The sequence below is a fragment of the Syngnathus scovelli genome, unplaced genomic scaffold (assembly GCF_024217435.2).
Source record: "Syngnathus scovelli strain Florida unplaced genomic scaffold, RoL_Ssco_1.2 HiC_scaffold_28, whole genome shotgun sequence".
Classification (NCBI taxonomy): Eukaryota; Metazoa; Chordata; class Actinopteri; order Syngnathiformes; family Syngnathidae; genus Syngnathus; species Syngnathus scovelli.
In genome coordinates, this window is record NW_026061370.1 from 1,213,212 (window position 1) to 1,238,576 (window position 25,365).

The following is a 25,365-nucleotide window of genomic DNA, read 5'->3' on the forward strand; positions in this document are numbered from 1 at the left end:
ATTTGATGTATGCCAGAATGATCGATGCACAGCTGTGGAGCCCTTTCTGCGAGATGCGAAAGAAGGTCCCTCTCCCAGCGCCAAGGTTCCTGCTCTTATACTACTCTGGGCCGCCTTTCTGCAAGGAGGCGACTCTGCCTAGCCTGTGTGATGACGTGTGACCTTGTAGTCTTAACTGAGAGCGACTTCTACATATGTGCAAAGGGTGTCATAGAGAAGAGAAAGCTAATAAAGCAAGAGAAGGGTTGCAGCGATATAACGGCATAGCTCAAGCTACCCAGCTAATCACATGTGCCAAAGAGGCCTATTCTAACAAACCGTTGCTGAGAATGGGTAGACGGGGAAGCCTGTAAGTGAGTCCGTCACTCGCATACTCCATCGCTTCTCGGCCTTTTGGCTAAAATCAAGTGTAGTCTCGGTTCTTGGGTTTGAGGGATTAAGAGAGCTGATCATAGAAGAGAGAATTTTAACCATAAAAGTGGTGCCAAAGAGGCCTATTCTAACAAACCGTTGGTGAGAATGGGTAGAGATAGACTCTTATTGTTCCTCCCCACGGAAATCTTTAGTAAAAGGCGAAAGATTTATTCCATCTGAAAAGAAAGAGAGATCTGATAATCTGGGTCAAAACGGGCCACGTCACTGCTGGTCTCACCAAATTCACAGGCGGTCTCACACTCAAATTGTAGCAACCAGTCCTTCTAATACAAACAATAGACGTTGATAGATTTACTATACTTACAAGGACTCAACCTAAATAGAAGGTTTAAACAAGTATTTTGTTTTCATTAATGTCTTTTTTACTTTAAACATCTTTGGCGCACAGGATTGTAGGTACCTGATCAAACCTTCTTTCAAACAGCGTCACCTATCGATTGGGCGTCTATTATGAGTATTGAAGGTAAAAACAGTTGTATGTCTTGGTACGTGTACTTTTGGTATGAGAGAATGGGAAATGATCCCATCTCTGTGTTTTATTTGAAAACGTGTGATTTCATAACTTTATTCAAATCGGGAAACAAAATACGATCGTAATTTCTCAAATGATTTCTCAAATTTCAGAAGTGCTCTATATCTCTCGTGTCGCAAATAATTGAGGCTTTTCTCGTTGCTGGCATGGTTTGGAGTGTAATTTACCTCCACTGTGATGGTGGCGTTCGATATTTGACATTTGAATATAAATCTGTCAATTTACTTTAGAAAGTAAATGTTGTTTTCTAGAAATCTATACTGAGATGTATGAGGAACAACAATCGGGCGTATTCTTAAAAAGACAGACCTACAGCCGACAAAAAGGTTTTGATACGTTCATATCATATGACGAGTCAGGAACGTGGTAATTCCATATTATTTTGCATTGACTAATTTGGTTAATACAGTTTAGCAAGCAAATGCACAGTTCCATAGTACAGTTAATAACATGCTCAAAAGCATTCAGTGTGTCACAGCACCGCAGACCTAAACTCCATGTACGTACGACTGCGTGTGATTTTTGTTTTAATCAGAAAGACCAGGGGAGAGCGCGAACGCAGTCCACGACTGTTGTGTTTATACGGAGTAGAGATGAACACGAATGCAACTTCTTTATTCAGCAACTTTTTATTTTCTCCCCACTCATGTCTTACATAGCAGTACAATGCCCCTGGCGCACCACAGAGCCCCCAACTGTCAACATTATTTGAGACCTCCAATAACAAACTATAGAATATTATAGTTTCAACATACGATAATACCACATCTCCCTTTTTCCAGGGATCATAGGGTAGACTGCCTTTGTCTCGTCAGACCTTAGAGCAGTGGTTCTTAACCTGGGTTCGATCGAACCCTAGGGGTTAGGTGAGTCGGCTTCAGGGGTTCGGCAGAGCTGGTATGTCATTGCCCCGCCCCCGCCCCGCTACCCCCCCCCCCCCCGCCCCCCCGCCCACGGATGGCTGAACACACCTGAATATCGTGTAAATTCGTGATAACGCATATCTGAACTGTTCTTGCAAAGGCAACAGCAGAAGTCACACTGATTTGCTGGTATGTCATCCCCCCCTATATAGAGGGGTTCGGTGAATGTGCACATGAAACTGATGGGGTTCGTTTAACTCGCCCCCCAAAGAGGGGTTTGTTGAATGCACATATGGACCTGATGGGGTTCGGTACCTCCAAAAAGGTTAAGAACCACTGCCTTAGAGGATTATTCTGCCGCTTGTGTAGAAAGGTCTGTTCCTAACTTTTGCCAAGGTCTTTCAGGGCACCCTGATGGCACGAGTGCCTCTTTTGGGTTGTGTCGCTCTTGTATGCATGTCCTGCAGTTCAGTACCATTTTGTTCACTTGCTGGCTGAGTCCCGGCCACCACACAGATTGACGTGCACGTGATTTACATTCCAGGACACCTAAGTGTCCTTCGTGTAATTTGAACAGCACGTCGTTCCTCATTGCGGAAGGTATTACCAGTCGTGTGTCCTTTAGCATCTTTCACTGTTAATGTGGCTCGCTCCGGCCAGTCATTTTTTAGCGCTGGTTCCTGTTTTGCATGTGCTGGCCATCCTTCCATGCACATGGTCATGACACGCGAGCAGACACTGTCGGCTTTCAACTGCTCTTTCAGGTTTTCTGTATATGATGAGCTGACAGGTAGACTCTCAGTGACACAGTCCACAAATATGTTTGTGCTCTCCATCAGCTCCTGGTCATCAGTGGACATGCGTCATTTTACAGGTTGCACGTGAAAGTGTGTCTGCTGTCCAAAGCGACTTTCCTGGTACGTGCACGATGGAGTATGAGTAGCGCATCACCCTCATCCTGAAACCCTGGATTCTCTGTGGCAAAAGATCCAGTGCTTGGGCTCCAAGCAGGATGAGAAGGGGTTTATGGTCGGTCTCCAGGCAAAACTCCTTTCCAATGAGGAAATCCCGAAACCGTTCACAGGCCCATGTGAGGCCCATGTGAGGCCCAGAGCTTCCTTCTCCACCTGTGTGTATCGTTGCTCAGTTGGAGTGAGTGACCGTGATGCGTAAGACACAGGCTTCCATCCTTCCCCTCATTTCTGAAGAATTACGCCCCCCAACCCATATGATGATGCATCAGCAGATACTTTGGTGTCTCTGCCCGGGTCATACATAGCCAGCACCGGAGGAGAGGACAGAGCTTTCTTTAGGTCTTCAAATGCTGCTTTTGTCCTTTTGGGGCACGACCACCATGCCGGCACACCAATCAGTTGGCTCCTTCACCCGACTAATGACGCCCAGAGCTTCCATGCGCTGGAGCTCTCTCTTGACTTCACCCACCAGTGGTAGTGGAATCCTCCTGGTTTTTTTTACTGAATATGGCACGGCACCTGGCTTGACCTTTATGGTGTATGTTTGTTGTAGCTAACCCAGACCGCTGCGCAACTTGGGGTAACTTGCCTTGAAAGTCTCCATGTCTATGCTGTCGACTCGGATAAGCAAGCCAAGAAATGTGCTCTGGTTTTGATCAATATATCAGTGTTTTTTTTCATTTGCCGTTCTCATCCCTGATGTTTAGCTCTGCTTCAAAATGAGGCTTGTCATCTTTCTGTGGCAACTGTGATTTTTTTCTGTGGCTCATCACCTGACACCTACCCACAGTTTGCGGTGTATTTGTCTCCCTAGACTCAATATATATATTTGTGTGTGTATATATAAACAGTGATCTCCAAGAACCACCATCATGTGTTTTTTTTTTTTTAACAACGATTACTTCTAGAACATTCCTTGAAAATAATACGTCCTCATCAGTGAGTTGTTTTAGAACAGGCCTGTCGGCTACTCATGTGGTAGTTGGGGGCTGCCTTTTGCCGATGGGCACAACTGTAGTGAATGCAAACTTCCTGTGTTGCAGAGAAGAACCAGCGGACACACATAGTCATTGCTTTTCTTTTTGTACCTTTAATCAGAAATCTGCTATTGGCTGTAATGAAGATTTGGCACACAAAACGTACCTATATTCCTGGACTTGGACTCGGTCGGACTCTGTCATTTTTGCCGGACTCGGACTCAGACTCGGTGCTGATTTTGACCGAGTCCACCGAGTCCGACAATAAAAAAATCACGTTCAATTTTATTTTCATCATGCTGCTCAGAATGCGAGTAGGAATACTGTCCACAGCCCTGCTTACGATCAATGCGGCCACGTTGAGTTGCACTTAGGCTAATGTTTACATTATGTACCAATGTCAAGGACGATTATGTCACCCAGCTTATATCATTGATGTGTTTCGATAGTTGTGGGGTCGTCACTAATTATTTGTGTTTAGATAAATGTCTGAGCTATAATGGTGTAATTAATGATTAAAAAATATTATCTTACATGTCCCGTGTTTCAGAATGGTTATTTAATTGGGCAAGAGTGTTTTCAAGCGTTTTGCCTCATGCCAATGGCACTCAGGGCTAAGGGTGGGCTTCAATGACCATTTTTGTAAAGCCACGCATTTAATACCATGTCAAATAATATATTAGAGTGTAGGTTATGTTCCAATGTATCCACTTCTATCGGTTAAATTGTCAACCGTACATTTATGACTATGCCTCGAGTGATCTACGTTATGAACTAGCACAACTCCGGTGGGGCAGGGAAAATGTTATCGATCCGACGTCCGATTGGAACGTCGCCTCACTTTTACGTCCGCCCTCTCAGCAAGGGATCCTATATAAGCCGAACCAGCCAGTGTGAAAGCAGTTGCGTTCGTTCTGATAGATTTTGATCTAAATTAGCCTTGACTAAAGACGAAGCAGTCACATGAATTAACGGAAAAAATTGACAGCCGGACTGGGACCCGGACTCGGACTCGGTGGTCAAGAGGCCGGACTCGGTGCAAAAATCCGACCGAGTCCACAGCCCTGGCTCAAACCTCATTGAATAAAGTACATAAGCAGACAAGTATATTCACATATTAAATAAATAAAAGAAACATTTTAAACATATAATTATACCTACACACCAAATCAATAAAGAAGACATTGTCACGTGCTGGTGCCACCGGCGACAGGACCACGCCCCCCTGTCAATGGAATCGCCGTCACCTGCCACGGGCTCATGGACAGCACTATATCAGCGCCGCCAGCGCAGACCTGAGTGTCAGTCTGTCCCTTGATGCTGCCTTGCTCATCAGTCCCGAAGCTACGGACCCGCTTGACTACTTGGAACCCCCGCAGAATCGTTTGTCCTCTCCAGCCCGATCGCCGCTCCAGCGCCCGCTGTTCCCATCATCCCCTTCTCCAATAAAGTCCGTCGCTACGCACTTGGCTGTACTGTCCGTTCCCTTACAGTACAGACTGACCAACGCTATGCAGCCAGCGAACGACGAGACGGCATTGAGTCGACTGGAGCGAGCCGAGACCGCCGTCAGCAGCCTGTCTGCCGACATCCGGCACCTGATCAAGGTTGGTCAGCAGCAACAGCTACAGCAGCAGGAGATGGCCCAAGCCCTCCAGAGACTGTCGGTGGCTGCGTCCCCGGCTGTCACGGTACCCCCGCACCGCTCGTCTGCCGAGGCCAGGACGCTCGTGGACGTCCCGGAGCCCCGCCTTGGCAACATCGAGAAGTTTAACGGCGATCCCAAGCACGTGAGGGCATTCGTGACGAACTGCCGCATAATGTTCAGCCTCCAGCCAATCACGTTTTCGTCGGAATCAGCCAAGGTCGGGTTCGTCCTAACCCACCTCACGGGCGAGGCGCGGCTGTGGGGCCTGGCCGAATATGAAAGGATGGCCCCGGCTTGCGATTCCTTCGACGCCTTCGCGGAGGAATTGCTCCGCCTGTTCGACCTGGGATCCGCCGCCGAGGACGCCGCCGAGGAACTGGCGACGCTGCGTCAAGGTAGCCGATCGGTCGCAGAGTACGCCCTTAAGTTCCAGACGTTGGCCGGCAGCAGCGGATGGAACACGCCGGCGCTCGTTAGCACCTTCCTAAACGGACTCGCTGAGTACATGAAAGATGGACTGGTTGCGTACGATCGCCCGCGAACCCTGAGGGGCGCGATGGACTTGGCGGCCCGAGTAGACCGGCGGATCCAGACGCGGCGGCGCGATCGGGAGAGGAGGTCCCCGCGAAACCCGTGTGGTCACATTCCTCCGTCTGCTGGGGACCCGCCAACCACACCACCCGCCGAGCCCATGGATCTGGGAGGGGCTCGGGTTCCCTCGGAGGAGCACCGTCGACGCCCCTCACTGGGCTTGTGTTTTTACTGTGGGGAGGGGGGCCATCGGGTGGCGGGGTGCCCGTTAAAGAGGCCGGAGCTCACGCGGCGTCGGGGGATCCGCGTGAGCTCGACCAGCACCGGCTCTCCCAGCCCCAGCACGCTCACGCTACAGGCACGCGTCCAGCTCGCGGCGGGCGACCAGAACGTGGCGGCCTTGGTGGATTCCGGCGCGGAGGGGAACATCATGGACATTAGCCTGGCACGCAAGTGGGGTGTCGGCTTCCTCCCTCTGAGCCCGTCTATTCCCGCACGTGCCATTGATGGCCGTCTGATCGGCGAGGTGGCTTTCGTGACGGAACCAATTAAGTTATTGCTCTCGGGCAATCACCACGAGACCATCCAGTTTTTTCTTCTCTCCCTCCCAGGACAGCAGCTCATACTGGGGCACCCTTGGTTGCGGCAGCACAACCCGGTGCTGGACTGGGAGGTGGGGGTTGTTCGGCAGTGGAGCGAACGCTGCCATCAGGCGTGCCTGAAGGCGGCCACCAGCCCACTCAGCAGAGCCCCGCCGAGGTACAGTCCCGACATCCCCAATGTCCCAGCGTTTTATCACGAGCTCAAGGAGGTTTTTAGTAAAGCCAGGGCCACTTCTCTTCCTCCACACCGGTCCTACGACTGCGCTATCGAGCTGTTACCCGGCACCTTCCCTCCCAAAGGACGCGTCTACTCCCTGTCCGCTCCTGAGCGCCGGGCTATGGAGGAATACATCCGGGAGTCCCTGGCAGCCGGTATCATACGACCGTCCTCTTCACCTGCGGGAGCGGGGTTCTTCTTCGTGAAGAAGAAGGAAGGCACGCTACGCCCGTGTATCGACTACCGGGGACTAAACGAGATCACTGTGAAGAACCGATACCCTCTGCCTCTTCTGTCTTCCGCCTTCGAGAGCCTTCAGGGAGCCACCATTTTCACCAAGCTGGATCTTCGCAACGCCTACCACCTAATCCGCATCCGGGAGGGAGACGAGTGGAAGACGGCTTTCAACACCCCGAGCGGACACTACGAGTACTTGGTGGTTCCGTTTGGGCTCACCAACGCCCCAGCGGTTTTCCAGTCACTGATTAATGACGTGCTACGAGACATGCTGGACAAATTTGTGTTCGTTTATTTAGACGACATCCTCATTTTCTCACGCTCGCTCCCTGAGCACATCAAGCATGTACGGGCGGTGCTGCGCCGTCTCCTTGAGAATTCGCTCTACGTGAAGGCGGAGAAGTGCGAGTTCCACGCCTCCTCTGTCAGATTCCTCGGCTATGTGGTGCGTGAGGGATCCATCGAGATGGACCCTGGGAAGGTGCAAGCGGTCACGTCATGGCCTGTTCCCGAAACACGCAAGCGACTGCAATAGTTCTTAGGGTTCGCGAACTTTTATCGCCGTTTTATCCGTGGATACAGCACAGTGGCCGCGCCCCTCACCTCCCTTACCAGCCCCGCCTCCCCGTACAAATGGACGGAACGGGCAGAACGGGCATTTCAGGAGCTTAAGAGGAGGTTCACATCCGCTCCCATCCTCAGGGTTCCCGATCCCGACAGACAGTTCGTGGTAGAGGTGGACGCCTCGAACGTGGGTGTCGGGGCGGTGCTGTCTCAACGTAGCCACCAAGACGATCGCCTCCACCCGTGCGCCTTCTTTTCTCGCCGTCTGTCGGCCTCGGAACGAAACTATGACATCGGGAATCGGGAGCTCCTCGCCGTCAAGTTGGCCTTGGAGGAGTGGCGGCATTGGCTGGAGGGCGCCACCACTCCGTTCATCGTCTGGACCGACCACCGCAACTTGGAGTATCTGCGATCGGCCAAGAGGCTGAACGCAAGACAAGCACGGTGGGCTCTGTTCTTTGACCGGTTTGAGTTCTCTCTTTCCTATAGACCGGGTTCCCGTAACGCGAAGGCGGACGCCCTGTCGCGTTTGTTTCCTGGGGGGGAGGAGGGACAGGGTCCGCCTCCCACTATCCTCCCGAGCTCAGTTCGGGTGGCGGCTCTTACATGGGAGATCGAACGCCAAGTGGAAGCCGCATCACGCGATCAACCCGGCCCCAGCAACTGCCCGGAGGGTCGCCTGTTCGTCCCTGAAGGTCTGCGGTCGTCCGTGCTGCAATGGGCGCACGACTCACGCCTGGCCTGTCATCCCGGCGCGGCACGCACGAGGTACGTGGTGGCACAGCGTTTCTGGTGGCCCACCTGGCAAGTGGACACCAGCGATTACGTCAGAGCCTGCTCAATTTGTAACCGCTACAAGACGTCTACTCGTCCTCCGGCCGGGCTGCTTCAACCCTTGCCGGTCCCCCAGCGTCCCTGGTCTCACCTGTCGATCGACTTTGTCACGGGCCTCCCCCCCTCTGAGGGAAACACGGTGGTCCTCACGGTGGTGGACCGTTTTAGCAAAATGACGCATTTCATCCCTCTGCCTAAGCTCCCATCTGCGAAGCAGACGGCGTCCATCATGGTGCGGGAGGTGTTTCGCCACCACGGTCTCCCACAGGACATCGTGTCAGACCGAGGACCTCAATTCGCTTCCACCTTCTGGACGGAGTTCTGCCGACTCCTCGGCGCCACGGCCAGCCTCTCCTCGGGGTTTCACCCTCAGTCCAACGGTCAAGCGGAGCGCCTGAACCAGGAACTGGGCAGGTCTCTCCGATGCATGGCCGCCGGGGACCAGCGCGGGTGGGTCCAACAGCTTCCCTGGGTAGAGTACGCTCACAATTCCCTCCCCAGCTCGGCTACTGGACTTTCGCCTTTCCACTGCGTCTTCGGGTACCAGCCACCCTTGTTCGCCCACCAGGAGCGTGGTGCGGCGTGCCCGTCGGCCCAGGCTTGTGTCCGCCGTTGTCATCGCGCCTGGGCGAGGGCCCGGGTCACTCTTCTCCGCTCTGTTTCAGGCTACGCCCGCCAGGCGAACAAGCACCGGACACCGGCTCCGGAGTACAGAGTGGGGCAGCGTGTGTGGCTCTCGACGCGGGATTTGCCGCTGCGAGCAGGATCCCGCAAACTGGCGCCCCGCTTTGTTGGACCGTTCCCTATTCAGAAGGTGATTGGCCCGGCCGCAGTCCGTCTTCTCCTTCCAGAGTCCCTGAAGGTTCACCCCACGTTCCACGTGTCCCGTGTGCGGCCCATCCATGAGAGCGCGTTGGCGCCGGCGCCCGTTCCGCCGCCGCCGCCCCAGCTCGTTGAGGGGGGCCCGGCTTACGCTGTCCGCTCCCTGCTCCGATCGCGGCGGCGCGGTCGTGGTCTCCAATACCTCGTGGACTGGGAGGGTTATGACGACGCGCACCGCTCCTGGGTTCCGAGCCGCTGGATACTCGACCGTTCGCTCATCACGGAGTTCCATCGCTGCCATCCGGACCAACCGGGTCCTCGGCGCGGGCGCCCGAGGAGGGACGAGGGGAGGTCTTGCCCGCCGGTACCGGGGTCTTCTGCTCCCGTTTCGGCGGTGTGCTGACCCCCCCACCTGGTCGCCCGGGGAATTGCCTTCCTTTTTTGTTTTTTTTGTTTTGTTTTTGGTTCCTGGGGACGTCGGGAGCCGTCCCTTGTGGGGGGGGTTCTGTCACGTGCTGGTGCCACCGGCGACAGGACCACGCCCCCCTGTCAATGGAATCGCCGTCACCTGCCACGGGCTCATGGACAGCACTATATCAGCGCCGCCAGCGCAGACCTGAGTGTCAGTCTGTCCCTTGATGCTGCCTTGCTCATCAGTCCCGAAGCTACGGACCCGCTTGACTACTTGGAACCCCCGCAGAATCGTTTGTCCTCTCCAGCCCGATCGCCGCTCCAGCGCCCGCTGTTCCCATCATCCCCTTCTCCAATAAAGTCCGTCGCTACGCACTTGGCTGTACTGTCCGTTCCCTTACAGACATAACTAGACATTTTTGATAAGTGGTAATGAGAAAGGTTTTTATAACTTTATGATCTGATATATATATTTCTGAGCACTTTGAAATAACAAATGTTTTTTGATATATTGCCTGAATAGCTTAATGACCCTTAAGGAACTGTTCAATGCATGCCTGATGATTTTCTAAATCACGGACACTGCCAAAGTCGTCTAAAAATGTTCAGTACTTGATTGTATCTTATGTTTTGACTAATTCTAGACACCAGTTTTCGATTACTACTGAACGTTCTGGACAGAGGGAAATATTTTGCCTAACAAAGAAAAGATATGGTTGAAAGCATGATTAAACTAAGAATATGATGACGTAAGCAAGTACATGGAGATCAAAAGAACAAACAAACAAAAACATGGTAAGTGGTGAGTACAAACTTTGCATGGTCAGGGAACATTAATAAATAGGTAGATGATGTCACAGCCAAAAGCTCACATAATTCCGTACAAAATGACAAAATTGAAAGAATGATGAATGGATGAGGTGGAACAGTATATGTGCAAGAATGTTTACAGGAAGGTCACTTGGAGATAAAACCAGCAGGTGCCAGAGGGAGACAGCCAAGCCAAAGACGATCGTCAAGGCTGAAAGACGGAAAGGACAACAACAGCCCCCACAAATCGAATCTCCCATAATCAGCACCCAACCCCACGGAACCAGCTCTCACCGAACCAGCACCCACTCCCATGGAATCAAACTCTCCTGTGAACTTGCCCCACCCCAAAGACTCATCACCCATCAAACTCGGCCCACACTGGCCGACTGAATATAAGCTGACCAAAGAACCTTGAAGGTGGCCTTTTCTGAATGGAGACTTTGCGCTCTTGAAAGGCCCAGCGCTGTATTGTACTTTCCTGAAGACAGAGCTTTCTGAACAAGAATTGTGATTGAACTCAACCAACCTGTGTAAGTCTAATTTCTGCTTCAGTGTCTTAGCATTTTCCTAAATCTGAAGAAATCAAACGAGCACACAGTGAGTAAATTGGATAACTGGTGATTGGCAATGACTTTTGCCGTGAGGCGCAGATAGTGCACTCCCTAAATTGTGGACAAAATCCAACAGGTGCATGAACTCAATCTGTTCTTCAACAGATTTGATTCCGCCTCCCCCCCACCCCTTCACCTCGCTCCGCATCTTTTTCTACCACCTTCGACACTCCAGCCCCCCCGCCAGCTCACCAACCCCCTCCCCCGGAGTCACTCTTCTGTCTCCTGTCTCCACTCCATCACCCCGGTCTTCCGACATCCCCCTCTTCTTTACAGATCTTCAGGTTCACTTCAGAAAGATCAAAGCAGGGAAGACCCCGGGCCCAGACGGCATCTGGCCGAGACTGCTCAGGGATTGTGCGGACCAGCTGAGTGGTGTGGTCAGGTACCTGTTCAACCTAAGCCTGAGCCTGAACAAGGTCCCAGTACTGTGGAAGACCTCCTGCGTGGTCCCTGTACCAAAGGTGCCATGCCCCAAGGAGCCTAACCACTTCAGGCCTATTGCCTTGACTTCCCACCTGATGAAGACTATGAAGAGGATCATCCTGGGTCACCTGCGTTCACTAGTGGGAGCGCAGCTGGACCCCCTGCAGTTTGCTTACCTGCCTGGTGTTGGGGTGGACAATGCATTGATTTATTTACTGCACAGAACACTGCTTCACCTGGAGGACAACAGGAGCACTGGGAAGATCATGTTCTTTGTTTTCTTCAGCGCTTTTAACACCATCCAGCCGTCACTGCTTAGGGTGAAGATGGAGAAGGCGGGTGTGGACCAGTGCCTGACTGCATGGACAACGGACTTCCTCACCGACCGGCCGCAGTTTGTGAGGTTACATCGCAGTGAGTCCGACGTGGTGCACTGCAGCACTGGTGTCCCCCAGGGTAGGGTGCTCCTTTCCTTTTCACCCTGTTCACGTCAGACTTTACCCACGACACCGCACACTGCCAAATCCAGAAGTTCTCCGACGACATGGCCATTGTTTGAAATGTCGCAGAGGGGAACGATCTGGAATATAGGTTGGTCATCAAGGACTTTGTCAGCTGGTGTGAGCTCAACCAGCATCAGGTGAACAACACCAGCAAGACGAAGGGGTTGATTGTGAGCTTCGGGAGGACAGCACCCATCTTCACTCCAATGAACATCCAGGGATCGGACAGTGAGGTAGTGGAGAACTACAAATTCCTGGGTGTTCGCCTTAACAACAAACTGGACTGGACTGGACTGATCACACCCATATCCTGTACAAAAAGGGCCAGAGTCGCCTCCATCTGCTGAGGAGACTGAGGTCCTTCGGTGTGTGCAGGGCTCTCCTCCGGACCTTCTATGACTCTATGGTGGCCTCGGCCATCATCTACGCTGTGGTCTGCTGGGGTGGGGGCAGTAGTGACCGGGACAGGGGGGGACTGAATAAGATGCTCAGAAGAGCGAGCTCTGTTCTGGGCTGTCCCCTGGACTCCATTGAGGTTGTGGGTGAGAGGAGGACGTTGATTAAGCTTAAATCCATCATGGACAACACCTCTCACCACCTCCATGAGAGTGTGCGGTTCCTGAGCAGCTCCTTTAGCGGCAGACTTTTGCACCCTCGGTGTAGGAAGGAACGGTTCCTCAGGTCCTTCATTCCCTCTGCTGTCAGACTTTACAACATGCATGCCGCCTGATAAAATGAATGTGTTTCGTCTCTACTAGCAGCACTTGTGTTTATCCTTGTCTGTTATTTACCCTTTTTTGTAATTCTGGCACTTGTTTTATTCTTGCACTCGTATTATTATTGCACTGATATGCGCTGCTGTGACAAGTGAATTTCCCTGCTGTGGGATGAATAAAGTTCAATCAATCAGTCAAGAGTTGGTTCAGACTGAAGTCAAGTTTTTGATTTCAAAGCATGACACGTTAAATTGACTATGAAAGGGATCGTCTGATCCGAAGTCAGGTGCCTTATCCATTAGGCCACATCGCCATGTGAAATACTCCATGTTTTCAGTGTGGCCTTGATAAGACTGTTTAACGGTTCCCAACAAGCAAGGATGCCCAATGTGGGAACCGAACCCACGGCCCTGAGTTTAAGAGTCGCATGTTCTCCCCACTGAGCTAACCAGGCTTTTCGACCTTGGAATTGTTTCATTTTTTCATTTTTTTTGAATGGGTTAGGGGAAATAGAGAAATGTTTTAAGTGTGGCCTCTGAAACACATCTATTGATAAGACTAAAGAATCAAAGGTTCCCGACAAGTGTGGGCTGCCCAATATGGGGATAGAACCCACAACCCTGAGATTAAGACTTGCATGCTCTACCACCTGAGCTAACCAGGCTTCTCCTATTAAGAACTGTTTCATTCTTTCACTTTTTTTAATGGGTTTGGTTCACGAAAACCAGAAGCCACGTTTTAAATCTGGCCTCTGAAACACATTCGTTGATAAGACTAAACATTTAAAGGTTCCCAACAAGTGGCAGCTGTCCAATGTTGTCTCTAGTTGGAAACCCCAGCCCGAGTTGGAAACCCTAATTGGAAACCCTTGCCCCAGTTGGAATTCCTAGTTTGAAACCCTACCCGGAGTTGGAACCCTAGTTGGAAACCCTAGCCCTAGTTGGAAATGCTGGCTCTAGTGTGCAATAGAGAAAGCATTTTTTCTTTTGGTTTTTGTCACTTTGTTGCACTGAAAATGGAGATTGGGGGGGAGTCAGCACAACAAAAAAGAAATCAGAAACCAAAACCTTTCTGACAGTATAGAAAAGAATAATAAATAATACATAGAATAAGGTTTACTGTCTGTGAAGTTGAGTTTAATTGAAATGGCCAGTGGTTGAATCAATTTTACAGTAAAATAGCTCTGTAAAACCAACTATTCATGGCCTCGGTAGCGCAGGCGGTAGCGCGTCAGTCTAGTAAACTGAAAGTCGTGAGTTCAACCCTCACATGGGGCTATGTCTTATTTAGTCCTAACCCTAACTCGAGCCCTTGTTGGAAACCCTAGCCCCAGTTGGAAACCCAACTTTGAGAATGGTCAGACAGAAGTACCTTTTTCTTTTGATGAAGTTCAGTTTGATGGAAATGGCCGGTGGTTGAATCAATTTTACAGTAAAATAGAATTTTAAGACAGGTGCCACAAATTCTCGTTGGCGCAGGCGGTAGCGCGTCAGTGTCGTAATCTGAAAGTCGAGAGTTTGATCCTCACACGGTGCATGATTTATATATATTCCAACCCTAAATCTAGCCCTACCTGTAAACCCTAGTCCTAGTTGGAAATCCTAGCCCTAGCCTAGTTAAGTTTGATCAAAATGGGCGGTGGTTGAATCAATTTTACAGTAAAAAACAATTGCACAAATTGCAAATGCATAGCCTCGTTCGCGGAAGTGGTAGTGTGTCAGTCTCATAATCTGGAGGTCGTAAATTCAACCCTCACACAGGGCACACTTTTATATAGTCCTAACTCTAGCCCGAATTGGAAACCCTCATCCTCGTTGGAAGCCCCAGTTGGAAACCCTGGCCACAATTTGAAACCTTAGTTGGCTTCCCTAACCCGAGTTGGAAACCCTAGTTTCAGAATGCTCAGACTAAAAGTCACTTTATCTTTCTGTGAAGTTCAGTTTGATTGAAATGGCCGGTGGTTGGATCAATTTTACAGTAAAAAAGAATTGTAAAACTGTAAATGCACAGCCTCATTAATGCAGGTGCTAGCATGCCAGTCTCACAATCTAAAGGTCAAGAGTTCGGTCCTCAGGTGGGGCAGACTTTTTATATACCTAGTCCAAACTAGCCCTAACCCTAACTCTAGCCCTAGTTGGAAACCCTAGTCCTAGTTGGAAACCTTAGTTGAAAACCCTATTTTCAGTAGGGAGCAGGTTGCTCAGACTAAAATAACTTTTTCTTCTTTTAAGGGGTAGGGCAGCAAAGTAAGCAGGGATTGTGAATATCAGCAAGCACAGGTTGCTCAACTGGAGTCAAGAGAAACAAATTAAAAATTGTACATCAGATGAAAAATGTGCCTCTTTCTTTTGGCTTTTGTCACTGACATTTGGGGTCACCACAACAAAGATCAAAACAGCACAAAAACAGTTTACCTATATTTTGTCACGTCTCGCCCCCAACTGCTCCACTATGTGTCTGTCTTGGTTTCTGTCTGTGTGCTCGCCCCTCCCCTCCTGTGTGCCCATGATCAGTGTGATTGTTCCCACCTGCCTCTCGTTACCTGTCGTGTATAAAAGTCCTGTCTGCCCCTCTCTCCCTGTCGGATCATTGGTTTTGGTTTTGGTTGCTGTCGTTTGGTGTTGGCGTGCTGTCTTGGTGCCGTCGTGTCCTGCTGTCTTCTTGTTTCACGTACCGGTCAGTCAAGTTATTGTTTAGGTCATGTCAGTTTACCGAGTCTGTATTTTGAGTTGCTTCGGTGGACCCTGGTCCGGGCTGCACTTGGTCGTCCTGCTCCATGCTCCACACCCGACCGTGACAGAATGATCCGACCATCACAGCGGCCAGCGCTTGGACCACCCTTCACCACCAGCTCCCGCTGCGACGCCCGATCCACATCCGAGCATGTTCCAGCGCCATGGGCTTGCAGCCGCCATCGGATCTTGCTCCAGCGACGCCGGGCTCACGGCCGCCATCGGAATTCCCCCCCGGCGCCATCAGCTCTGCGACCGTCGTCGGACTTCGCTGCCGCGACACCGGACCCGCGGCCGCTATCGGAGTGCCCCCCCGGCGTCATCAGACTCACGGCCGCCATCGGGCTCCACCCCAGCGTCGCAGGACCCGCGAACGTCGCCAGACATCCAAGCCAGCTGCGTCGGACCCGCGATCGTCCCTGGCTCCGCTCCCTCTGCTGCGGCGCGTGATGGCTCTTGCCGCCGCGCACAGCCCCGCCTTCCGAATGTCGCCGATCACTGTACGGACTTTGTGAGTGGCCGCCGATCGCGGTACAGACTTCCCAAGGCGCCGCCCCAGTGCGGTTGTGTTTCCCCGAGTTTCCGCGGAGTGCGGTTCTGTTTCCCCAAGTCGCCGCCCGTGTGCTGTTGTGTTCCCCAAGTCGCCGCCCGAGCGCGGTTCTGTTCCCGAAGTCACCGCCAGAGTGCGGCTCTGTCCCCTAGGTCACCGCCAGAGTGCGGCTCTGTCCCCTAGGTCACCGCCAGAGTGCGGATCTGTCCCCGCAGTCACCGCCCGAGTGCGGATCTGTCCCCGCAGTCACCGCCCGAGTGCGGTTCTGTCCCCGCAGTCGCCGCCAGAGTGCGGATCTGTCCCCGCAGTCGCCGCCAGAGTGCGGATCTGTCCCCGCAGTCGCCGCCAGAGTGCGGATCTGTCCCCGCAGTCGCCGCCAGAGTGCGGATCTGTCCCCGCAGTCGCCGCCAGAGTGCGGATCTGTCCCCGCAGTCACCGCCAGAGTGCGGATCTGTCCCCGCAGTCGCCGCCAGAGTGCGGATCTGTCCCCGCAGTCGCCGCCAGAGTGCGGATCTGTTCCCCGAAGTCGCCGCCAGAGTGCGGTTCGGTTCCCCCAAGTCACCGCTCGAGTGCGGTTCGGTTCCCCAAGTCGCCGCCCGAGTGCGGTGCGGTTCGGTTCCCCAAGTCGCCGCCCGAGTGCGGTGCGGTTCGGTTCCCCAAGTCGCCGCCCGAGTGCGGTGCGGTTCGGTTCCCCAAGTCGCCGCCCGAGTGCGGCGCGGTTCGGTTCCCCAAGTCGCCGCCCGAGTGCGGCGCGGTTCGGTTCCCCAAGTCGCCGCCCGAGTGCGGCGCGGTTCGGTTCCCCAAGTCGCCGCCCGAGTGCGGCGCGGTTCGGTTCCCCTAGTTTTTTTTTTTTTTGGGACGTCGGGAGACGTCCCTTGTGGGGGGGGTTCTGTCACGTCTCGCCCCCAACTGCTCCACTATGTGTCTGTCTTGGTTTCTGTCTGTGTGCTCGCCCCTCCCCTCCTGTGTGCCCATGATCAGTGTGATTGTTCCCACCTGCCTCTCGTTACCTGTCGTGTATAAAAGTCCTGTCTGCCCCTCTCTCCCTGTCGGATCATTGGTTTTGGTTTTGGTTGCTGTCGTTCGGTGTTGGCGTGCTGTCTTGGTGCCGTCGTGTCCTGCTGTCTTCTTGTTTCACGTCCTGGTCAGTCAAGTTATTGTTTAGGTCATGTCAGTTTACCGAGTCTGTATTTTGAGTTGCTTCGGTGGACCCTGGTCCGGGCTGCACTTGGTCGTCCTGCTCCATGCTCCACACCCGACCGTGACATATTTTCCTCTTTCAATTTGATGATACACTAGACATGAATACCTGTTTAGATTTGAAATCTTATCCATTAGGCCAGATAGCCATACAGGAAATTCTGACAAGTGATAGCAGTGCAATGATTTTTGAGCATATACAGTAAATCTACAGCCTAGATTCAAGTGGAGTTAACTGACTGGATCAGAAGATTAAGGGGTTCAAGTCCCTTCGTTGTCAATTTAATGAATGTCAAGAGGAAAGTAGCCTAGTGGATAATGTGTCTAACATTAAATAATAGTTTTTATTTTGTTTCTGCATTACCCAATACATCTCCTTCACATTGTGACACATTCTCCCATTATCTGTCTGTGTTAGGTAGAGAAAAAGATTTTAAAGGAAAGGTAAGTATTGTTGTGTTGTGTTTTGTTGTATTGTGTGTTGTCATTACCGTATTTTCTGGACTATAAGTCACGTTTCTTTTCATAGTTTGGGTGGGGGGGCGACTTATACTGAGGAGCAACTTATACGTGATTTTTTGTCACAAATTTTCAAAATAAAAAAAAAACGAAAAATGGATAAACGAACCGTGATGTAGCAAGGGATTACTGTAGTTTGAACTGCAAGTGACATCAGCGGCGCGGCGGTTGTTTACTTAAAGGACAAAGGATTCGATCACGGGATGACGAAGATGACGAAGGGCCCCATGTACTACCGGCATCTTTAGTGGCTTTGCTTGTAAGTGACACAGAGGACAGAGAGTTTTTTTTTCCCAATGATCATCACACACACATCTGGGTGTGGTGAGATTTGTCCTCTGCATTCAACCCATCCCCGTGTGATTTTGATCCATCCCCTGGGGGAGAGGGGAGCAGTGAGCAGCAGCGGTGCCGCGCTCGGGAATCATTTGGTGATCTAACACCCAATTCCACCCCTTAATGTTGAGTGCCAAGCAGGGAGGCAATGGGTCCCATTTTTATAGGTATGACCCGGCCGGGGTTTGAACCCACAACCTTCCAGTCTCAGGGCGGACACTCTACCACTAGTTTGAAGGATTTAATGATTTGGAGTGACACAGAAGGTTTGAAAAACTATTATATGTTTCACGCACACCCGGTCCTATTCTATGGAGCTCTCTTCGACCTCTGTGGCTGGAAGTGCCACCTCCAGGGATGGAAGTCCACGCTGCCACACGCCTGGAAGTCGATGCCGGTGCTTGGGGCTGTGTGGCGGTGAACTGTTTATGTTATTGTTATTTGATATATTTGTCATTTTCAAAACTTGTTCAGGAAAAAAAATATTATTCAGTGGTAATGTTGGACGTTTTCAATAAATACAAATTCATACAGTTTTAGGGTTCTCAGGTTAAAAAAGGCAATGCATGCACGGGGGCCCCCAGGGCTGCGTGCTTAGTCCATTGCTCTTCACCCTGCTGACGCATGACTGCACTGCGACCTACAGCGACAACCGCATAGTGAAGTTTGCTGACGACACGACTCTGGTGGGTCTCATCACGAAGGGCGACGAGACTCGGTACAGGTCGGAAGTTGACCTTCTGACCATGTGGTGCAGGGACAACAACCTCCTGCTGAACGTCAATAAGACCAAGGAAATCGTTGTTGACTTCCGGAAGGGTCACACAACACACCTGCCGCTGATCATCGACGGTGCTGTGGTGGAGTGGGTGAGCTGCACCAAGTTCCTGGGGGTGCACATCAGTGAGGACCTCTCCTGGTCCGCAAACACCTCGTCACTGGCAAAGAAAGCTCAGCGCCGCCTGTACTTCCTGCGGAAGCTCAGGCGTGCATGTGCTCCTCAGGCAGTCCTGTCTACATTCTACCGTGGCACCATTGAGAGCGTCCTCACCAGTTGCATCGCTGTCTGGGGTGGTAACTGCACTGAACAGAACTTGAAGGCCCTGCAGCGCATAGTGAATACGGCTGGTAAGATTATTGGTGCTTCGCTCCCCTCCCTGAAGGACATTTACACCTCCCATCTCGCCCGCAAGGCAACCTCGATTGCCAGAGATGTGAGTCACCCGGCTCACTCTTTGTTTGACCTTCTGCCCTCTGGGAAGAGGTATAGGAGCCTGCGCTCCCGCACCACCAGACTCGCCAACAGCTTCTTTCTCCAGGCTGTTAGGGCCCTGAACTCGCTACCCCCTTCTGCGTAGCGTGTGGCACTGTTGCGCTATTTTCTGGAATGTCTGCTGTACGCACACTTGCTCCTTTTTTTGCTCCTCTTATTTATTTATTTATTTGTTGTGTTATTTATTCATTATTTATTCAGCACGCTTTTGTTATACTTGTTTACTTGTTTGTCTGTTGTGGGCCATGTCTTGTCACCATGGGATAGGGGGGAACGAAATTTCGGTTTCTTTGTATGTCTTCGGCATGTGGACAAATTGACAATAAAGCTGACTTTGACTTTGACTTAAACAGTTCTACGAATCCTGTTTCATCCACTGAGTGTGTATGTGTGCCACACGTTTTTAGCAATTAAGCCCGTGACTGAAAATGGCGTGTGCGGTAAAGACGTCGGCCCATGATCAAGAAGGTGGTTCACCCCATGTGAGGCTCAGCCATTGCACTACGGTTGTGCTGACCTCTGCAAATTCCCCTACTGTGTGAATCTTGACTGCATTATTTCTGGTAGTGGGGGACTGTGTTCGCGCTCTCCTCTGGTATTTCTGATGAAAACAAAAATTAAGCGCAGTAGTATGCACATGGAGTTTAAGTCTGCGATGCTGTGACACACTGAACGCTTTTGATTATGTAATTAACTGTACTCTGGAACTGTGTGTCAGGGTTCTCCAGATTATTCTTATCGTATGATTATGTTGGAATGCAGCCTGTAATAAATAACCTAGCTAGATTAGTTTTATGCTTATGTTGGAATGCAACCTGTGATAAATCACCTAGCGTGTCCCATCCTACACAAAGTCGTAAAACACCCCTTGCTATGTTTTGACTAGAGGTCAAGGGCTTTCTCTATTCAGTCCACTCTTACCCCCACCCTGTTTCTCTTAATAAAAATGCTCTTGCAGGAGGCGAGAGTCAGACCTCCATTCGAACATCGCTGTACGCACAGCGACGAATGGACTCTCCACCTGCAGGTGTCTAAAGGGACTTACTCGTCTCCCGTGTGGTTCTTGCAAAATAAGTTGGACTGAGCGAATCTCTAACACTGTGCATTTGCTCGTTAAACTGTATTCACCAAATTAGCAAATGCAAAATAATATGTAATTACCACGTTCCTGACTCGTCATATGATATGAACGTATCAAAACCTTTTTGTCGGCTGTAGGTCTGTCTTTTTAAGAATGCGCCCGATTGTTGTTCCTCATACATCACAAGTATGGATTTCTAGAAAACAACTTTTACTTTCTAAAGTAAAATGACAGAAATATTTTCTAATGTCAAATATCAAACGCCACCAACGCAGTGGAGGTGAATTACACTCCAAACCATGCCAGCAACGTCAAAAGCCTCAATTATTTGCGACACAAGGGAGACATAGAGCATTTCCGAAGTTTGAAAAATCATTTGAGAAATTACGATCGTATTTTGTTTCCCGATTTGTGTTGAATAAAGTTATGAAATTACAAATTTTCAAATAAAACACAGGGATGGGATCATTTCCCGTTCTCTCAGACCAAAAGTACACGTACCAAGACATACAACTGTTTTTACCATCAATAATCAAAATAGACGCCCAATATAATTGAAAGAACGAGCGCCATCAGTGTTCGATCAGATACCTACAATCCTGTGCGCCAACAATGTTTAAAGTAAGTGAGACATTAATGAACACAAAATACTCGTTTAAACATTCTATTTTGCTTGAGTCCTTGTAAGTATAGTAAATCCATCAACTTCTATTGTTTGTATTAGAAGGAATGGTTGCTGCAATTTGAGTGTGAGACCGCCTGTGAATTTAGTGAGACCAGCAGTGGGGTGGCCCGTTTTGACTCAGATTTTCAGATCACTCGTTTCTCTTCAGATCGAATAAATCTTTCGCCTTTTACTAAAGATTTCTGTGGAGAGGAACAATAAAGAGTATACCATTTCCGTGGAGAGGAACAATAAGAGTATATCTCAATTTGTTGATGCTCTGCGAAAGAATATCAATATTGCAACGGATAGCCGCCTATATCATACTCCGTGCAACAATCATACGTTCACATAATTTATACCGGCACGTGTGAACATGTTCACATAAACAGAGAAATTATGCCGAGTGCAGACAGACAATCACGTTTAAAACCTCGTTTATCATCCATCCATTTATCCATCCTATTCCGCTTATCCGGGTTGGGTCGAGGGGGAGACAGCTTTAGGAGGGACTCCCAGGCTTCCCTCTCCCCAGCCACTTCATCCAACTCAACCCGGGGAATCCCAAGGCGTTCCCAGGCCAGCCGAGAGACATAGTCTTTCCAGCACGTCCTGGATCGCCCGCGAGGTCTCCTACCGGTGGGACATGTCCGGAACACTTCCAAAGGGAGGCGTCCAGGAGGCATCCTGATGAGATGCCTGAGCCACCTCATCTGGCTCCTCTCACCGTAGAAGAGCAGCGGCTCTACTCCGAGTCCCTCCCGGATGACCAAGCTTCTCAAGGGAGAGCCCGGACACCCTGCAGAGGAAACTCATTTCGGCCGCTTGTATTCTGGATCTCGTTCTTTCGGTCACGACCCAAAGCTCGTGACCATAGTTGAGGGTAGGAGCGTAGATCGACCGGTAAATTGAGAGCTTTGCCTTTTGTCTCAGCTCTCTCTTCACCACGACGGATTAGTACAGAGTTCGCATTACTGCCGACGCTGCACCAAACCGCCTGTCGATCTCGCGCTCCATCCTGCTCTCACTCGTGAACAAGACCCAAAGATACTTGAACTCCTCCACTTGGGGCAGGATCTCATCCCCGATCCGGAGAGGGCATCCCACCATCATCATTGGGGCGTGCAAACCCCTCCTCCACGGTAAAGTGATGACTAACGAAGGGGCTTCGTTTATCAATGCAGTTTAACTTCTGGTGGGACCCATTTGAATTGGCACATGCCAGTCTATTGTAATTTGGCAAAAAATATTGTTTTTAAATAAAAAACAATAACCAACCCTGTCAATTGCACAAGCACTCCTCTTTACTGTTCACAAGCACAATCACAAGTACAAGTCGTCTTCATCCATAAGCACATGAGTCTTTCCTTGTTAAAACACAGCAGCCCTACAAAAAATGTTCCATCAACTTTTAGTGTCTTAATAGACAATGATGGTATTTATTTAAATATTGAAACAAAATATCTACCTCCTTCAATGTTACACGTGAATGCACATACAGAGAGAAGTTTTATTCATTTTGATAAGGCTACATGAAGCAAAATATAAAGGTGAATACACACTGTTTTCGTGCACCATTTTAGCCCAATTCCATCATTTCCTTGTCTGTCTGTGCCTCCTTACCAGCAAATTTCTGGAAGTCCACATGGCGTCTTTGATGGCAGCAAAAGTGAGCCACTGCTTTGTAAAGTCTTCTTGCTTGATTTTCAACGGGCTCACCCCATAGAGTACAAGGTTCAAGATTCAAGATTCAAGAGTTTTTTATTCGCCATGTTTGAGCGTGCCAAACAAGGAATTTGACTTCGGTAAATCACAGCCTCTGTTCAACATTTAGGTGACTAACAACAACATGTGAAAAATGAAAGATATTCTCAAACATCCCCTGATCTTAAACTGATCTTAAACTCCCAAGAGGGCAAGGAAAAACTCATAACTCCAGCTAGGGGAAATGAGAAACCTTGAGAAGAGACCACAGATGGGAGGGTCCCTCTTCGAGGATGACCAGGCTGCAATGGATGCAGAGAGGACACATAGTACAAACAGTGTAAACAAAAAAGGTGTGGAAAGCGGGATGTTATTGCACAGTAATGACTCTGAGACTCTAAGAGTGGTGTGAGTTCATCAGAGCGACAGCCTGGGGGAAGAAGCTGTCTCTGTGTCTGCTGGTTTTAGTGTACAGAGCTCTATAACGGCGTCCGGAGGGGAGTAGTTCAAACAGGCTGCAACCTGGGTGCGAAGGGTCTGTTGAGATGTTGATGTCTGCATTCAACACTTCCCTTGCCGGGAACTGCAGGTCGCCCACAGGTATACGGCAGCCATGAACTACCTGAGCAGGTGCCACACTGACTCCTGGGCGCCACAGCCAGGTCGGGGGCACGTTGAGAGCGCTGATATGCCCCGGGAGTGCATAACGGACCTGACTGGGAGGCCATCATGGGCCACCATCCACGACAGGTCCCAACAAGTTTGTTTCGAGAGGGCGGGGTGGTTGACGTTGTGCCAAACTGTTGTGGGCTCGCCGAATGCGGGTCCGAGCACTGGACAAACCACTTCCCGCTGTACGACAGAGATCATAGATCTGTGACTTGTTAAAATGTCACTATTTTCTTGCTCTAATTTAAAGTTCTTCAAAAACTTTTTGGTGAAGAAATAAGAAGGTGGCGCGTTAAAAGACACAGGAATTCATTGGTCGATGGGTATTAGCTTTAGTTTCCGGAGGTATGTGTCACGTCTCGCCCTGCTCCACTATGTGTCTGTCTTGGTTTCTGTCTGTGTGCTCGCCCCTCCCCTCCTGTGTGCCCATGATCAGTGTGATTGTTCCCACCTGCCTCTCGTTACCTGTCGTGTATAAAAGTCCTGTCTGCCCCTCTCTCCCTGTCGGATCATTGGTTTTGGTCATTGGTTTTGGTCATTGGTTTTGGTTCCTGTCGTTCGGTGTGTCGTCCTGTCTTGGTGCCGTCATGTCCTGCTGTCTTCTTGTTCCACGTCCCGGTCAGTCAGTCAAGTTATTGTTTAAGTCATGTCAGTTTACCGAGTCTGTATTTTGAGTTGCTTCAATAAACCCTGGTCCAAGCTGCACTTGGTCGTCCTGCTCCATGCTCCACCACCCAACCGTGACAGTATGAGCCCATCCAGAATCGTGTCATTGCTTGGCTTTTCGATGCATTTGGTGTAACGAGCGCGCTTCGCAGGTGCAGGGCAACATATCTGCTTCCGAGGAAGAGTTTTAAGTTCGGGACTCCTTCTCCTCTATTTTTTTTCTTTTTCTTCATGGTGTCCCTCTTCAGTCCCTCTGACTTGGATTTCCAGGTGAAGTAAAAAATGGCTCGGTCCAATTCTAAAAGCAACTTACTTGCTGGGATGAAAACAGAACTGATTAGTAAAAGCAAGGGTAAAATCACCACTTTTATGGTTAAAATTCTCTCTTCTACGGTCAGCTCTCTTAATCCCCCAAACCCAAGAACAGATACTACACTTTATCTTAGCCAAAAGGCAGAGAAGCGATGGAGTATGCGAGTGAGGGACTCGCTTACAGGCTTCCCCGTCTACCCATTCTCACCAACGGTTTGTTAGAATAGGCCTCTTTGGCACATGTGATTAGCTAGGGAGCTTGAGCTATGCCATTATATCGCTGTAACACTTCTCTTGCTTTATTAGCTTTCTCTACTCTATGAAACCCTTTGCACATATGTAGAAGTCGCTCTCGGTTAAGATGACAAGGTCACACATTATCACACAGGCTAGGCAGTCGCCTCCTTGCAGGAAGGCGGCCAGAGTAGTATAAGAGCAGGAACCTTGGCGCTGGGAGAGGAACCTTCTTCTGCATCTCGCAGAAAGGGCTCCACAGCTGTGCATCAATCATTTTGGCATACATTAAATAGTTAAACTGTGAAGGCTTTCTCTTGGTAATTACTGTTAGCATATCGAGCATTAAAGATAAAGAACTGGGAACAAACCTAACAGGTTACAGTACGGAACAGAGTGCTGCTCTAATGGGCACTAAAAAATCGGCAAACTTGTCTGATGACTTATTTGTTCACTCTTCTTCATCCGCAGTAATGCATGTAGTAGTTCACGAGGCATATATGTGTCCCCTTTGACCAGTCTCTATCCAAATACACAGTGTAGATACCTATTAAAATGGTAGACCCGATGAACATGAAAGGCAAATGAGAATTTGCCAAGAACTTTCCAGGGTCATCATATGTACAACGGCTGCGCCAAAAGGAGTCAGGCCAGAAGAATACAGCGGAACTAACACAAGATTTGAACGCACGCCTTAGTAGAGACTGAG

General features: G+C 50.2%; 2 non-coding genes and 2 pseudogenes across 2 annotated transcripts; 2 read left to right on the plus strand and 2 right to left on the minus strand.

Annotated features, from left to right (window-relative positions):
• Positions 1 to 498: 498 nt before the first annotated feature.
• On the minus strand, positions 499 to 608 carry LOC125993380 (U5 spliceosomal RNA). The gene has a single exon (XR_007490174.1). It is a non-coding gene; the product is annotated as a U5 spliceosomal RNA (small nuclear RNA).
• A 19,147-nt stretch (positions 609 to 19,755) lies between these two features.
• LOC125993356 (U1 spliceosomal RNA) lies at positions 19,756 to 19,921 on the plus strand. The gene has a single exon (XR_007490164.1). It is a non-coding gene; the product is annotated as a U1 spliceosomal RNA (small nuclear RNA).
• A 1,301-nt stretch (positions 19,922 to 21,222) lies between these two features.
• On the plus strand, positions 21,223 to 21,307 carry LOC125993372 (U5 spliceosomal RNA; annotated as a pseudogene).
• Positions 21,308 to 24,368: 3,061 nt separating this feature from the next.
• On the minus strand, positions 24,369 to 24,576 carry LOC125993363 (U2 spliceosomal RNA; annotated as a pseudogene).
• Between the last annotated feature and the right edge of the window lie 789 nt (positions 24,577 to 25,365).